Here is a 13,787-nt window from a genome sequence, read left to right on the forward strand (position 1 = left end):
ACAGTGAAACGTTGTTTCTGGAATTTCATTGGTTACCTAATTACAGTGAGTGGAGCCAATAACGAATGACATATTGATTCCATCTCTGTCTCAATACGACACGTTCTGCTTTACTACAGAACGCCAGTGATCACACACAACATGCATGCTGACGCTGAAACGAGACTAAGAAATCATTTTGAAGAAACTTGTCACTTCTTAAAAATGGCTTCGGCTTATTGGGCGGTAATAAGCAAAAACCCTCATTTTCAGAGCTGAAAATTGGCCTCGGCTTATTAACCGGCAAATACGGTAATTACGAACTGACTCAAATCCAGCTTATACGTATAAAAAGCACATACATATGTATATACAAATAATTTATATGTGTATATATGAATAAGCTTTAATAAGCATTTAGTTGTGTTTTTATCCATGAAAATATTTTAATGTTCTAACTATTAGTAGAAAACTAAATTACAAAGATTTTTAACGTTCTAACTATTAGTAGGAAAACTGAATTACAAAGATTTTTAACGTTCTAACTATTAGTAGGAAAACTGAATTACAAATATTTTAACGTTCTAACTGTTAGTAAGAAAACTGAATTACAAAGGTTTTAACGTTCTAACTATTAGTAGGAAAACTGAATTACAACCTAATTAGTGTACTAATTTTAATGTTATTCTAATCACACAACTAAGTAAATCATGTGTGTCTTTTGTGACCCGGCAGGTGGTTAAGGCACTCGACTTGTAATTTGAGGGTCGTGGATTCGAATTCGCCATTACACTAAACATACTCGCCCTTTCAGCCGTGGTTGCGTTATAATTTGACGGTCAATCCCACTATTCGCTTGTAAAAGAGTAGCTCAAGAGTTGTCGGTGGATGGTGATGACTACCTGCCTTCCTTTTAGTCTTACAGTGCAAAATTATGGACGGCTATCGCAAATAGTCCTCGTATAGCTTTGCGCGAAATTCAAAACAAACAAACAAATATTTTTTTCGGTAAAGCTAAATAAGGTATCATAAGGGCACTAATATATATATTTATATACATATATATTTGCATAGAACCTAATTGTTGTGGTTTTACTTTGCTGGATGATTATTATGTGAAGTAATAATTTGTGTTATAAAACACAGTTCAACGGTTAAAAGCTAATTCATGATCATTTATAGTGTTTATCGTGTAGTTAGATGACTGGGTAGTTGTGTAGTATTTTACTAATCTAGTTGAGGGTTTGAAGGTCTAGGGTTCGAACCCAAATATTTATATATATATATATATACAAAGACGTTTAACACTTTAAAACTGTAACATTCTATCTTACCCGGGTCGGACAGAGGTAAGACTACGAATGTACAAGTTTAAAATTCGAAGTTCGCTTCTACACAGCGATTTGGTCTGTTTTGTTTTAAATTTCGCAAAACTACTCGAGGGCTATATGCGCTAGCTGTCCCTAATTTAGGAGCGTAAGACTAGAGGGAAGGCAGCTAGACATTGCCACCCACCGCCAACTCTTGGGCTACTCTTTTACCAATCGAATAGTGACATTGACCGCCACATAATAACGCCCCCACAGCTGAAAGGGCGAGCACGTTTAGTGCGAAGGGTATTCGAACTCGCGACCCTCGGATAACGAGTCGAGTGCCTTAACCACCTGGCCATACCGGGCCAGCTACACAGTGGAAACAGCATATTACCAAATGTAACTTTACTGAATCACCGGCGGGAAGTGTTAATTACTTGTGTACCTTCTTTCCGATCAATACCCAGATATTAGGGACGGCTGTGTCGTACCTCGAAGCCTCTAACCTAACTGTTTAGCTTATATTTTCTTAAATTATTGTTGGAGTATAATACCCTTTGTCAGTACGTTTCTTGTTATATATGTTTAATTTTAAGTCTAATCTTAGTAATGAATGTTGTATATAAACGTCACGCACAATGTAGTTTTCAAATTAATGTTTCAAAATGTCCATTGTTAAAGCCAGGTTAATATTTAAAAGTGTCTATTATTAGAATCAAATTAATATTTTAAAATGTCTATTGTTACAGTCAGACTATTATTTTAAAATGCCCATAATTACAGTAGATTAATGTTTCAAAATGTCCATTATTATAGTCAAGTTAATATTTCAAAAAGTCTATTGTTACAGTCAGATTATTATTTCAGAATGTCCATTGTAACAGTCGTATTAGTATTTCAGAATGTCCATTGTAACAGTCGTATTAGTATTTCAGAATGTCCATTGTAACAGTCGTATTAGTATTTAAGAATGTCCATTGTAACAGTCGTATTAGTATTTCAAAATGTCCATTGTAACAGTCGTATTAGTATTTCAGAATGTCCATTGTAACAGTCGTATTATTATTTCAGAATGTCCATTGTAATAGTCGTATTAGTATTTCAAAATGTCCATTGTAACAGTCGTATTAGTATTTCAGAATGTCCATTGTAACAGTCGTATTAGTGTTTCAGAATGTCCATTGACAACAGTTTGTTGTTGGAGTGCGATTTTGTTTCCAAAAATATTGAGTTATTATCCAGTATTGAAAATAACGATAGAGAAAAAAAATTATATTTGTATCTGAATAATAAGACGTATTGGTTTGTTTTATTATATCAAAGCCACATCGAGCTGGCTACTGTTCTCATCTAGGGATCTGAACCCTTGATTTTAGGTTTGCAAATTCATAGACTTATAGCTGTCCCAGTGGAAGACAAATAATAAGGCCACCTGACGAGACAAAAATATGTAGGACGTAACAAAAGAATTTCCATTGAGATAGAACTGTTTGATTTACGATAAGTCATTTTGTTTTACAGTCACCCCTAACAACAATTTAGTAATCACACTTACTTATTTAAACTGTATTTTTTTAGTGGCGTGTCAAAAGTACAATCTAAGAGTTTTTAAGAAAACACAACAAGAAAACAGATAAACAAAAACAGAAATGTCATATCACGTTTCTTTGCCGCAAAATAAAATCGTAATTCTTAAGTTGAAAGTCGTGGATGTGTTATAAGAATAACAGACAAATTCGTCTATTTACTGAATTGAAGTAATTAAGAGTCCACGTGAGTATTCCTGATTATACGATTTTTCTCTGGTCTATCATATTAAATTGGAAAAGGCTGGTGTTGAGATTCTTTGTGTAATTTTGCGCGAATGTCCAATCAGACAATGTTTGTTTGTTTGTTTTTGAATTTCGCACAAAGCTACTCGAGGGCTATCTGTGCTAGCCGTCCCTAATTTAGCAGTGTAAGACTAGAGGGAAGGCAGCTAGTCATCACCACCCACCGCCAACTCTTGGGCTACTCTCTTACCAACGAATAGTGGGATTGCCCGTCACATTATAACGCCCCAACGGCTGAAAGGGCGAGCATGTTTGGAGCGACAGGGATGCGAACCCGCGACCCTCGGATTACGAGTCGCACGCCTTTACACGATTGGCCATGCCGGGCCTCCAATCAGACAAAATGTGTTTGTTAGTTAAACAGTGGCTTATCTGTTCTGTGCTAACCGCGAGTACAGAAATCCAATTTTTCCAGTTACAAGTTTCCAGACTTACAACTGCGCCACCTGGCAGGATCGGGGAAAGAAGAAGAAGGAGGATTTTTCTGTTTTTTGGGTTTTTATATATCTTCTGCCTTCTGCTATGCCTTTAATGTCCATAAAATTAAAAATATGTTTTGATAACTTTCCGTCAGCTGTGTCCTAAACATTACCTTTAAAGTCTTATTACAAACTTTATTTTACAGAATATTTCAGTTCGTAGTCACGTAGACATTACAAAGCCAGTTTGTACAAATTATTTTTTGAGCCTCCCAGTGGCACAGTTGTATGTTTGCAGAATCACATTGCTAAAGCCCAGGTGTCTATACCCGCGGTGGATAGAGAACAAGGTAACTAGTTCTGTAGTTAATAATACAAGATGGCTCGGCATGGGCAGGTATTTAAGACACTGGACTCGTAATCTCAGGGTCGCGTGTTCGAATCCCCATCACACCAAACATGCTCTCCCTTTCAGCCATGGGGGCGTTATAATGTCACGGTCAATCTCACTATTCATTGGTAAAAGGGTAGCCTAAGAATTGGCAGTGTATGGTGATGACTAACTGCCTTCCCTCTAGTGTTACACTGCTAAATTAAGGACGGCTAGCGCAGATGGCTCTCGTGTAGCTTTGCGCGAAATTGAAAAACGATCAATCAAACAAACAAAAACTTCCATAGATGTTAAACAAATAACTGAATTCGTCGTCAGAAGAGATTATATAAAATTTGAGACTTAAATAAAATTGATTCACACGTTCTTAAAATGTACTCAAGCTGTGTCGAACATATAAATAAGGACTCATACGAGTGTTAACACAATTGTATCTGTGTTTATAAAGTCTCATACATAGTTAAGCTAGTGAGGCAATGTTCGGCCTCATATTCGTAAATGCTGTGATCGTATTTGCACTACTATTTGAAAAGCAATGATTCATATGCAAAGTGTTCAGTGTTTGAGTTCTAAACATCGTTGGTTCTATCACTGTTAAGACTGAAACTAAAGTTTTAATCTTATTTTTTAAGTTTCTGAATACATTTAATTACAATTTTAATGTTAACATAGAACTGCACTTATATAATACTAGTCGTATCAGAAATGGATGAAATACTTGGAGCCCGGTCAAAGTCACGATGTTAAAATCATAATGGCCTTTTGAGTAAGTTCATTTAAACCAGTATGAAATACCCTCTGAGTGGGTCCAAGGCCCCCTCGTGATTCACAGGTACCTGAAGTACCGCTCAAGCTCTTCTATTATTCTGAATTAATTTTATAGGTATCCCAAGAGCAGTTTTTTTACCGGAAATAAATCCCTTTAGAACACTCGCACGTGATTCCTGAACAATTGTGCCAAGTTTGGTCCCGTTAGCTTATGGTTTCGGGTGCGAACACGGTTTCAAAAGTGACACGTACACCCCGAATTTTAAGGTGGGCCAGGAACACAAACTAAGATACAAGATGCGGTCGGTTGTAAGCTCTCTCTCTGCTGACCTGAAGACGACCTAAGAAGGATGAAACGTTGTTTTATAATTTATTTTAACAAAAGTTTTAATACCCATACCAGCCATCTTGAGACACAAGATTTGAGTTCAGACTATCCTGCAAACCTTCTTCTAAGCTACCTTCATGTCTCTGAGACATTTCATACCCTTTAGTTCCCCAACTAAAAAAAATAGGCAGTGAGGGACTACACCATATATAGATAAAAAGAGCCGATTTCTCTCGCTAGTTTGGTTTCGACAAACAAACGTATGGGGTGAGTTAATAAAGGATGTTATTTCAGCTGTCCAATCTGATGTGATAGATTTCTGTATATTAAACATTTAGATGCCGTATGACAAAAAGTGTAAAAATAGCTGCCTTTTACAACCGTCTCCTTGTTGAGCTCCCTCCAGGATCTGTAATTGTAATTAAACAAATAAAAAAATAGACCAAGACGGATCCACTTAACAAAGAAACTTTCGCTTTCGACAAAGGATGGTTACACAATACCAAATTCAGCAGTTGATGTACAAACAGAATTGGTTAAGTGTACATTCTTGCACACTAAACGCAAAGCCAGATGAATCACTATCAATGTTTTCCCTTTATAAAGATGACGTAAAGCTTTACAATGTTTCTCTGGCGTATAAATACTGGTCTCATAGATGGTGTCCAGTCATCATCTGCTCAATCGGTCTTGTCTTTTGTCTTGTAATATTTCAGCAGAAATACAGTCATGATGAAATTTATCACAATCGCTGTCCTTCTATTAACTGGAGCAATAGCGTTCCCTTCTGGGCAGTACTTTGGTGGAACTGCAGGTAATACAATATATTATATTAATTATAATATATATATTAATATAATATAATATATATTTTTGCGACTTGATAAACGTTCTAAGTAAACCAGACCAAAAACGAAGATCGCTGTACACACACAAAAAAGGCAGACAAATACGGCTAGGGTAGAGATTATACTGAAGTGTTTTTTTTTTGTCTAAACTTTATTTGTAATGATTTTGGTTTTTGGTTCAAGCCGTCTGGTACTTTTTACTCGGTAAAGTTTGTTTCTCTTTGAAGCACGAAGTTACACAATGATCTGTCTGTGATGTGTCCACGACCGGTTTCGAAACCCCGGTTTTTAGCGTTACAAGACCTCAGAGTTGGTGCTGAGCCACTGTGAGGCAAATTGTTGATAACTCAAATCGTTTGTGTGATGGAAGAAATGGTTGTCTTTAAATAACCTACTGACCAGTTCTCTTCTAACATACATATTAACGAATCAAAAGCAAATGAAAAAAGCAGGAGCTTATGTTCGAAACCAGTGAACACAAACGTTGCCTCAGTTACACCAAAAAATTAAATTATTTCTAACTGGATCGAAATCAGGTCTCTTTGTTTGTTTGGAATTAAGCACAAAGCTTATGGGCTATCTGTGCTCTGCCCACCACGGGTATCGAAATCCGATTTTTAGCCGTGTGAGTCCGCAGACATACCGCTGTGCTAATGGAAGGTAAAACAGGGCTATTTCGGATGGCATTGTGTGTACTGTATATATACAGAAAACAAATGTTTAAGTTTGAAAATGTCAATGACTGGGCCTGGTCTGCTGGGCTACTGAACGTAAACCCAGAGTACGAGAAGCGATATGCTACAACTGTAACTATTGTATAGTTTTGTACAAGTATCCGAAACGAAGAGACATCTCTAAGTCGCATTAGGTTTTCGAATAATCCATCTCACAACTTTTGTTTCATTTACAGGTCTACCAGGACAAAATTTGATTAACCCAATTGGAACTACTGGAACATTTCCTGGATTCGGAGTACAGGGACAAAATCCCCTTGCATCAATTTTAACGCTGTTGCAGCAGTTAAACCCCACTGTTTTCAATCAGTTGTTAACCCGACTTCAAACACAACCAACATTGTTCAGTGGGTAACAACAACAGAAATTGTGCATGATTTTTAAAACAGATGTTTGTTATTACTTGCTCTGTAGTGACTTGTAAGAAGACAACATCACTACTGGCGTGAGAGTAAAATTAGAAATAAAAACAACGTATATTATAAATTTGTACCTGCTTATTTTGTTGTTAAGCCTAAAGTTACACAATAGACTCTGTGCTACGTCATTATGGTTATTGTTACTCGGTTTTGAGTTTCCAGACTTATCGTCAGAACACCAGGTGGCTTAAACTGTGTCACTGTCATGAAAATATTAATATCATAATTAAATTAATTTTATTTGAATTCCTACTTTTTCTGCGATTAAATAAAATGAACAACTAATTCTTATACAATAACAATTTTAAAATTGTAAAAATATGTAAGACAGTTACAGGGTAGTTTGACTCATAAACTGAAGTGTAGTTATTATTATTCATAGTTACTTATAGGATAGAATACTATATATCACATCCTTTGAAATACTCCCTTATACAACTTTAAGAAAAATACACCGCTATAAAATACAAGAGTATTACTGCTCTCGTGGTTTCATTCACACTGATGAACAAAGTAACACAGTCTGTCTGTAATAAATCTGTAATAACACCCGGATGATTTAGAGCACGGACAAACTTCTCTGATTTTAATGTCCTTTTCAATGCTCCAAATGAATGTTTCTTTGTGTGAGACCACAAAAGATTTCATTTTTGAGGCGAATATCAGAGGAATATACACACAGTCAAATGTAGTTTTGGTTATACCCTGATATTTGCGAGGTTCGCCCATCTCTACTCTAATGATTAGGGTATCTAACTGAGGACCTGAAGGTCTCGGGTTCGAAATGTAATCCTATAGAACAAAAGTGTCTTATCAAAGTGACAGACAAACACACTATACTTCGCGACTACCTGCTTCATGTGGAAGATATTTGCAGAATGGTTGCCTTCCCCATGACTTCCAGTTCACACTTAGAGACAGCTAAACCCGGATCATTGCGTGAATACAGGTGAATAAACAAGCGAGCGTTGCTTACTGCGCATGTGGTCTAACGTCAGATGCCTGAAGTAGTTTATTATACCTACTCAATATTAAGAGAGATCTTCTAATGAAAAAACCTTATGTTTTAGTTGTTAAAAAAACCTAGCTAATAAAAGTTAAGCTACAATAAAGTTCGCATCAGAATGAAACAGAAAGCACTTTGCATCATGATGAAACCGCGTAAACTGAGCATTAGAGTAGATTGTTTTGTTTGTTTTTGAATTTCGCGCAAAGCTACACGAGGGCTATCTGCGCTAGCCGTCCCTAATTTAGCAGTGTAAGTTTAGAGGGAGGGCAGCTAGTCATCACCACCCACCGCCAATCTTTGGGCTTCTCTTTTACCAACGAATAGTGGGATTGACCGTCACATAATAACGCCCCCACAGCCGAAAGGGCGAGCACGTTTAGTGCGAAGGGTATTCGAACTCGCGACCCTCGGATAACGAGTCGAGTGCCTTAATCCACGTGGCCATGCCGGGCCCATTAGAGTAGAGCCACAAAAAAGCTTACGTGAGACTGATAAAAACCACAAGTACTTGACCTCATTTAGAAGAGCCACAAAAACTTAGATAAAAATAACGTTATGTCGTAAGCACTGACAGCTAGTTTGACATTTGGAATCTTTCAGTAAACGTTCATAGCATTATTGTTTATATACACATTGTGCTGAATGTTATTGTATTCAAACCTGATTCGAATTCCGAATCTACAAACGTTCTGCATAAACAAGGGTAATGTTAAGAAAACAGAATACAAGAGTTTAAAAGTTGTTATTTATTATCTTTAACTTAGTTATGGTAGAAATTATACATTGTTTTATCTGAAACTTGAAGCTTACAGCTGTCTTGTGGTATCTAAATCTCAGCGAGAACTTGTTTGTTTGTTTATTTGTTTTGGAATTTCGCACAAAGCTACACGAGCGCTATCTGTGCTAGCCGTCCCTAATTTAGCAGTGTAAAACTAGAGGGAAGGCAGCTAGTCATCCCTACCCACCGCCAACTCTTGGGCTACTCTTTTACCAACGAATAGTGGGATTGACCGTCACATTATAACGCCCCCACGGCTGGGAGGGCGAGCATGTTTGGCGCGACGCGGATGAGAACCCGCGCTCCTCAGATTACGAGTCGCACGCACGCCTTAACGCGCTTGGCCTTGCCGGAACCAGCGAGAACTAACCGACGTCATAGGTTTTGTTTGTTGTTTTTATTCTGTCACTTCTGTATCTAAGTTTACAAAGACATATTAAACCAACTTAACTATAGGAGGCCTCAAGATAGCTTGCATGGCTTGACTACACTTTTACAACACCGCAACCAAGCACATTCACCAATTTGTATTTTGAAACAAAATCTGTGTGCACTGCCCACTTTGGCTACATTTACCCATTAGCGCAAGATTCACAAATGCGGTTAGCGTTTCGTGTACTGTAAGCAATCATAGTACGTTTGCTACTACAAACAACTAAAATGGTCATGTTGTTACTGGATAAAATGTACACAGAAATGCCGTCTTGTTGAGGTCGTAGAAGTTATATTGTAAGCTTATGCATAATATAGTTTTTAATGATATGACGTTGTATGTCCAGCCAAGCATGGCACGATTTTTCTTGTAAAGGCCTTGGGCGCTATCCTTCAATATTCTAATAAACCATTACAAACAACTTTCCTTTACCATTGTTTAAAGGGTTGATAAAATGTTTTATGTATTTTTTCCAAAAAGGCTTGCAGCAAGGCTTGCACACGTCATAATAAATCAAATTATAACTCTAATCTAGTACTTAGTATGTGTAGACTTTCAGAATAGCCTTATCCACGTTAATAATAATACAGTATGGATAAAACTGTATGTTACCCACATTTTCTCACCCTCATATTTGTCATTGTAGATATAATTAGCAGGAATCCGTTCACATCCAACTTTTATTATTCAGAAAGTATTCCGTGATCCAGGCTAAGATACTCAAAGATATGGGGTTCATAATTATTCCTTATTTCCTTCTTGCTCTATAGTCTATTTGGTTTAAACCAATTAGAGCACTTCCTATTAGCACGTTCTACATTTTGAACATTTTTATCAGTGTTTAGAAGACTTGTATTGGTTAATATTTATTTTATTTTGTTTACCATAATTACCAGTTTCGTCACGGTACTACACAGCCATAATTTCCTATGTCTTAAACGGCTGAGGGTTTTGAGGAATCTTAATTCTCAAGCCAGCTTTGGTCAACCAAGCATGAGCCGTCAGATAAGCTCTGTTTTCTTCGTAACGCCCTCACACATCAGCATAAGGCATCGTGATAAGAGCATGAAACTTAACGTAGCAGAAGATCCTAAATAATGTCTAGTTCGACACAAGTTGGTTCGTCTAGGATTAATGTTAGCAGTTGGTTCAGTAATGTTGACAGAGAACTATGGTGACAAAAAATGACGTCCAGGTTGATATTATAGATTATATTTAGGCTAAGTGATAATACTAGTTAAAAAAAGATGTATGAACCAGTTTTCTACTTTTTAAACCACCCTTTGACGACACAAGTTCTGTAGATTGTTGTCTTTGTACAGCGGAATGACAACACAAGTTCGGTAGATTGTTGTCTTTGTACAGCGGAATGACAACGGAACATCCTACGAAAAATATAGAAATCAAAAACCCATTAAAGTTATTAGCCCTGTAAACAAATCAAAAGTATTATCTTTGTCACAAACGTGTCCCATACCATTACTCCACTTCCAGCAGCTGGCACTGCGAGAACGACACAAACGGATCTCGTGCCTCATGTTACTTGTAGCAGACTAACATCCACAGTCAACAAATTGTTTAATAAATTTCCTTCTGTTTATTGTTTTCTATAAAAGTTTGCAATGTGAGCCCCACAATAGATTCTCTGTAAGAATGGAACTTGAGACGGCCTGGCATGACCAGGTGGTTGAGGCACTCGACTCGTAATCTGAAGGTCACGGTTCGAATCCCCGTCACACCAAGCATACTCACCCTTTCAGCCGTTATAATATTCCAGTCAATCCCACTATTCGTTGGTAAAAAAGTAGCCCAAAAGTTGCCCGTGGATGGTGATGACTAGCTGCCTTCCGTCTAGTCTTACACTGCTAAATTAGGGACGAATATCGCAGATAACCCTCTTGTAAATTTGCGCGAAATTCAAAACAAACCAACCCAATGTTACTTGACAAACATTTCTTAACATAAGAAAGACAATCAAGCGCTCATTGAAATAAGGGTTAGGGTCCTAGTGAGTGTTTAAAGATTTAAGGGTCTTACAAGACCCTAGTTATAGAGTGGATAATATATTAGACTTCCATAAAGACGATAGTGCAGAAATGGTGGTTGCGTTCGTCCCTGTGTTATGAAGTGAATCAGTTAATAAGGTTTTCTATATTTACTTGGTACTGCCACAGACTGACATCTTATTTCACGCTTTGCATTACAATCACCTTACAAATTAGTAATTTGTGTATCATAACTACTAGATCTTCTAACTAGGAACTACTCGTACAAGAAAGTTTACCATGAATGGCCACCTAACGTTAAAAAACACAACTAACTCTTATCAACTCCACATGTTTTAGGTTACTCGTCGTATTACATGTATCTGTCCACATGTCTCTTAAGTTCCTCTGTTCACTTCTCAAACACGTACAGTTATGTTTGCCTATTATGCTGTTATCATGTTTTATGTATGTTATGACCGATCATTGATGTTGAGGTAAGTTTGTTCCGAAGATTATAAACATGTTTTCATGTTTTTCATTATTTTGAACAATTTTTAGTTAGTATCTAGTTACGTGACAAAATAGGTACTGATTAAAAATTAGAATTGGGTGATCGAAGAAGCTACTAATCATGAGAACGACCAAAGGTCACGAACTATATTTGTGGTACGACTTTATCATTAGGCTTACTGTATTTTAAATATATTCGGTTCCTTATGGTTTTTATCAAAAAGTAGAGAATACAAAATTAATTACAAGACCTCTTAGTAAAAACTTTCATAATTAACTATTTGCGCTGTGTCTAATATAGGAATCTACCCCCAATTTTTAGAATTATAAGTTATCTAACTCTACGTTTAGCCAACCATAGACCTAAAATATCTTTAAAGTAAGCCTATTAATTCGAACGCTATAAAAACTTGTAAAACTAAAGATTATAGGTTTTTTATTGTTTTTATTATTTCTTCCAGGTGCCAGCACCGTTCACACTTCAGTGAACAATGGCTGTCAAGCGACCTGAACAAATTAATATTCATCTCAATCACATAGGTGGCGCTTTAGGGATCTAGTGAACAAAAGCTTTCCATTTCGTTATACGACGTAATTGCCCTGCATTTATCTTTCTTTTTTCTTTTAAAGAAAAATTATCCCCACTAGTCAATATTTTAAACTTTCAGCTTCGTTGTGTTTAAGAATAACTTTCAGGCTAGCTTATAGAGGTACTGTGTACTTATATTATATAAATACAACACTGTTCAGTTGCTCGAAATTTCGTCTATACATTACGTCCATAAACAACAATACACACAAAAACAAACACACGTGGTTAACGACAACACTACCACATGTGAAATAATTTTAAAATATTATTTAGAAAACTCTTCAAATCCCACAATGGTGTAAGCAAATTTAAATAAACTATTAATAGACCAAGCTCCTTATTGGCTAATTATATCCTTGATTAGAGGTTCCTTCAATAAATCACATTACAACACTCAAAGAAACCGTAATGCTATAGACGGGTAAATGTGTTTTATTTCTTTCTTTCTCCCTGAAAAAGGACGCTAGGACTTTTGGTTATTATAACTATTTTTTATTCTTTGTAAAATTTTGTTCAAAGCTACACGAAATTTTACCTGATTTTGAAGTGATAGACGAGAAGGAAACAACTATTAAACAGCACCCGCCTCTAACTTCGATTTCAATACCATTTGAAATATCTTTAGTAATTAAGGCGTGCGACTCGTAATCCGAGGTTCGCGGGTTCGCGCCCGCGTCGCGCTAAAAATGCTCGCCCTCCCAGCCGTGGGGGCGTATAATGTGACGGTCAATCCCACTATTCGTTGGTAAAAGATTAGCCCAAGAGTTGGCGGTGGGTGGTGATGACTAGCTGCCTTCCCTCTAGTCTTACACTGCAAAATTAGGGACGGCTAGCACAGATAGTCCTCGAGTAGCTTTGTGCGAAATTCCAAAACAAACAAACAAACAAACTTTAGTAATTGTTGAGCAATTTATTATCACAGTTGCACTTTTATTTTCCTATATAACTTATCGTTTGATATAAATTTTTTCTTCAAAAAATAGAGTGATATGTCTTTCCCGCATAAAAGATGCAAGTTGAATAACAAAACTACAGCAATTTGTGTGTGCACACACAGAAACACGCGATTCATTATCACACAAGGTAACATGCAATATTTAGTTAATTACACTGAGAGATTCATGTCAAAATAGATGGATGACATGACCCCAAACTAAAATGGAAAGGTGACAAGAGTCCACATTAAAATGGACGGATGTTAAAACTTCATATTAAAATGGATGGATCACAAAACCCCATATTAAAATGGACAAGTGACAAGACTCAATATTAAAATGGAAGGATGACAAGATTCAATATTAAAATGGAAGGATGACAAGACTCATTATTAAAATGGACGGATGACAAGACTCAATATTAAAATGAAAGGATGACAAGACTCAATATTAAAATGGAAGGATGACAAGACTCAATATTAAAATGGACAAGTAACAAGACTCAATATTA

The 13,787-nt window shown here is 36.6% G+C and overlaps 1 long non-coding RNA gene across 1 annotated transcript; it reads left to right on the forward strand.

Moving 5' to 3' along the window:
* The first annotated feature begins 5,686 nt into the window (after nucleotides 1-5,686).
* LOC143250298 (uncharacterized) lies at nucleotides 5,687-7,098 on the forward strand. The gene is made up of 2 exons (XR_013028129.1): nucleotides 5,687-5,844; nucleotides 6,789-7,098. It is a non-coding gene; the product is annotated as an uncharacterized LOC143250298 (long non-coding RNA).
* Nucleotides 7,099-13,787: the final 6,689 nt, after the last annotated feature.

This window comes from Tachypleus tridentatus, chromosome 5, assembly GCF_004210375.1.
Source record: "Tachypleus tridentatus isolate NWPU-2018 chromosome 5, ASM421037v1, whole genome shotgun sequence".
NCBI lineage: Eukaryota > Metazoa > Arthropoda > Merostomata > Xiphosura > Limulidae > Tachypleus > Tachypleus tridentatus.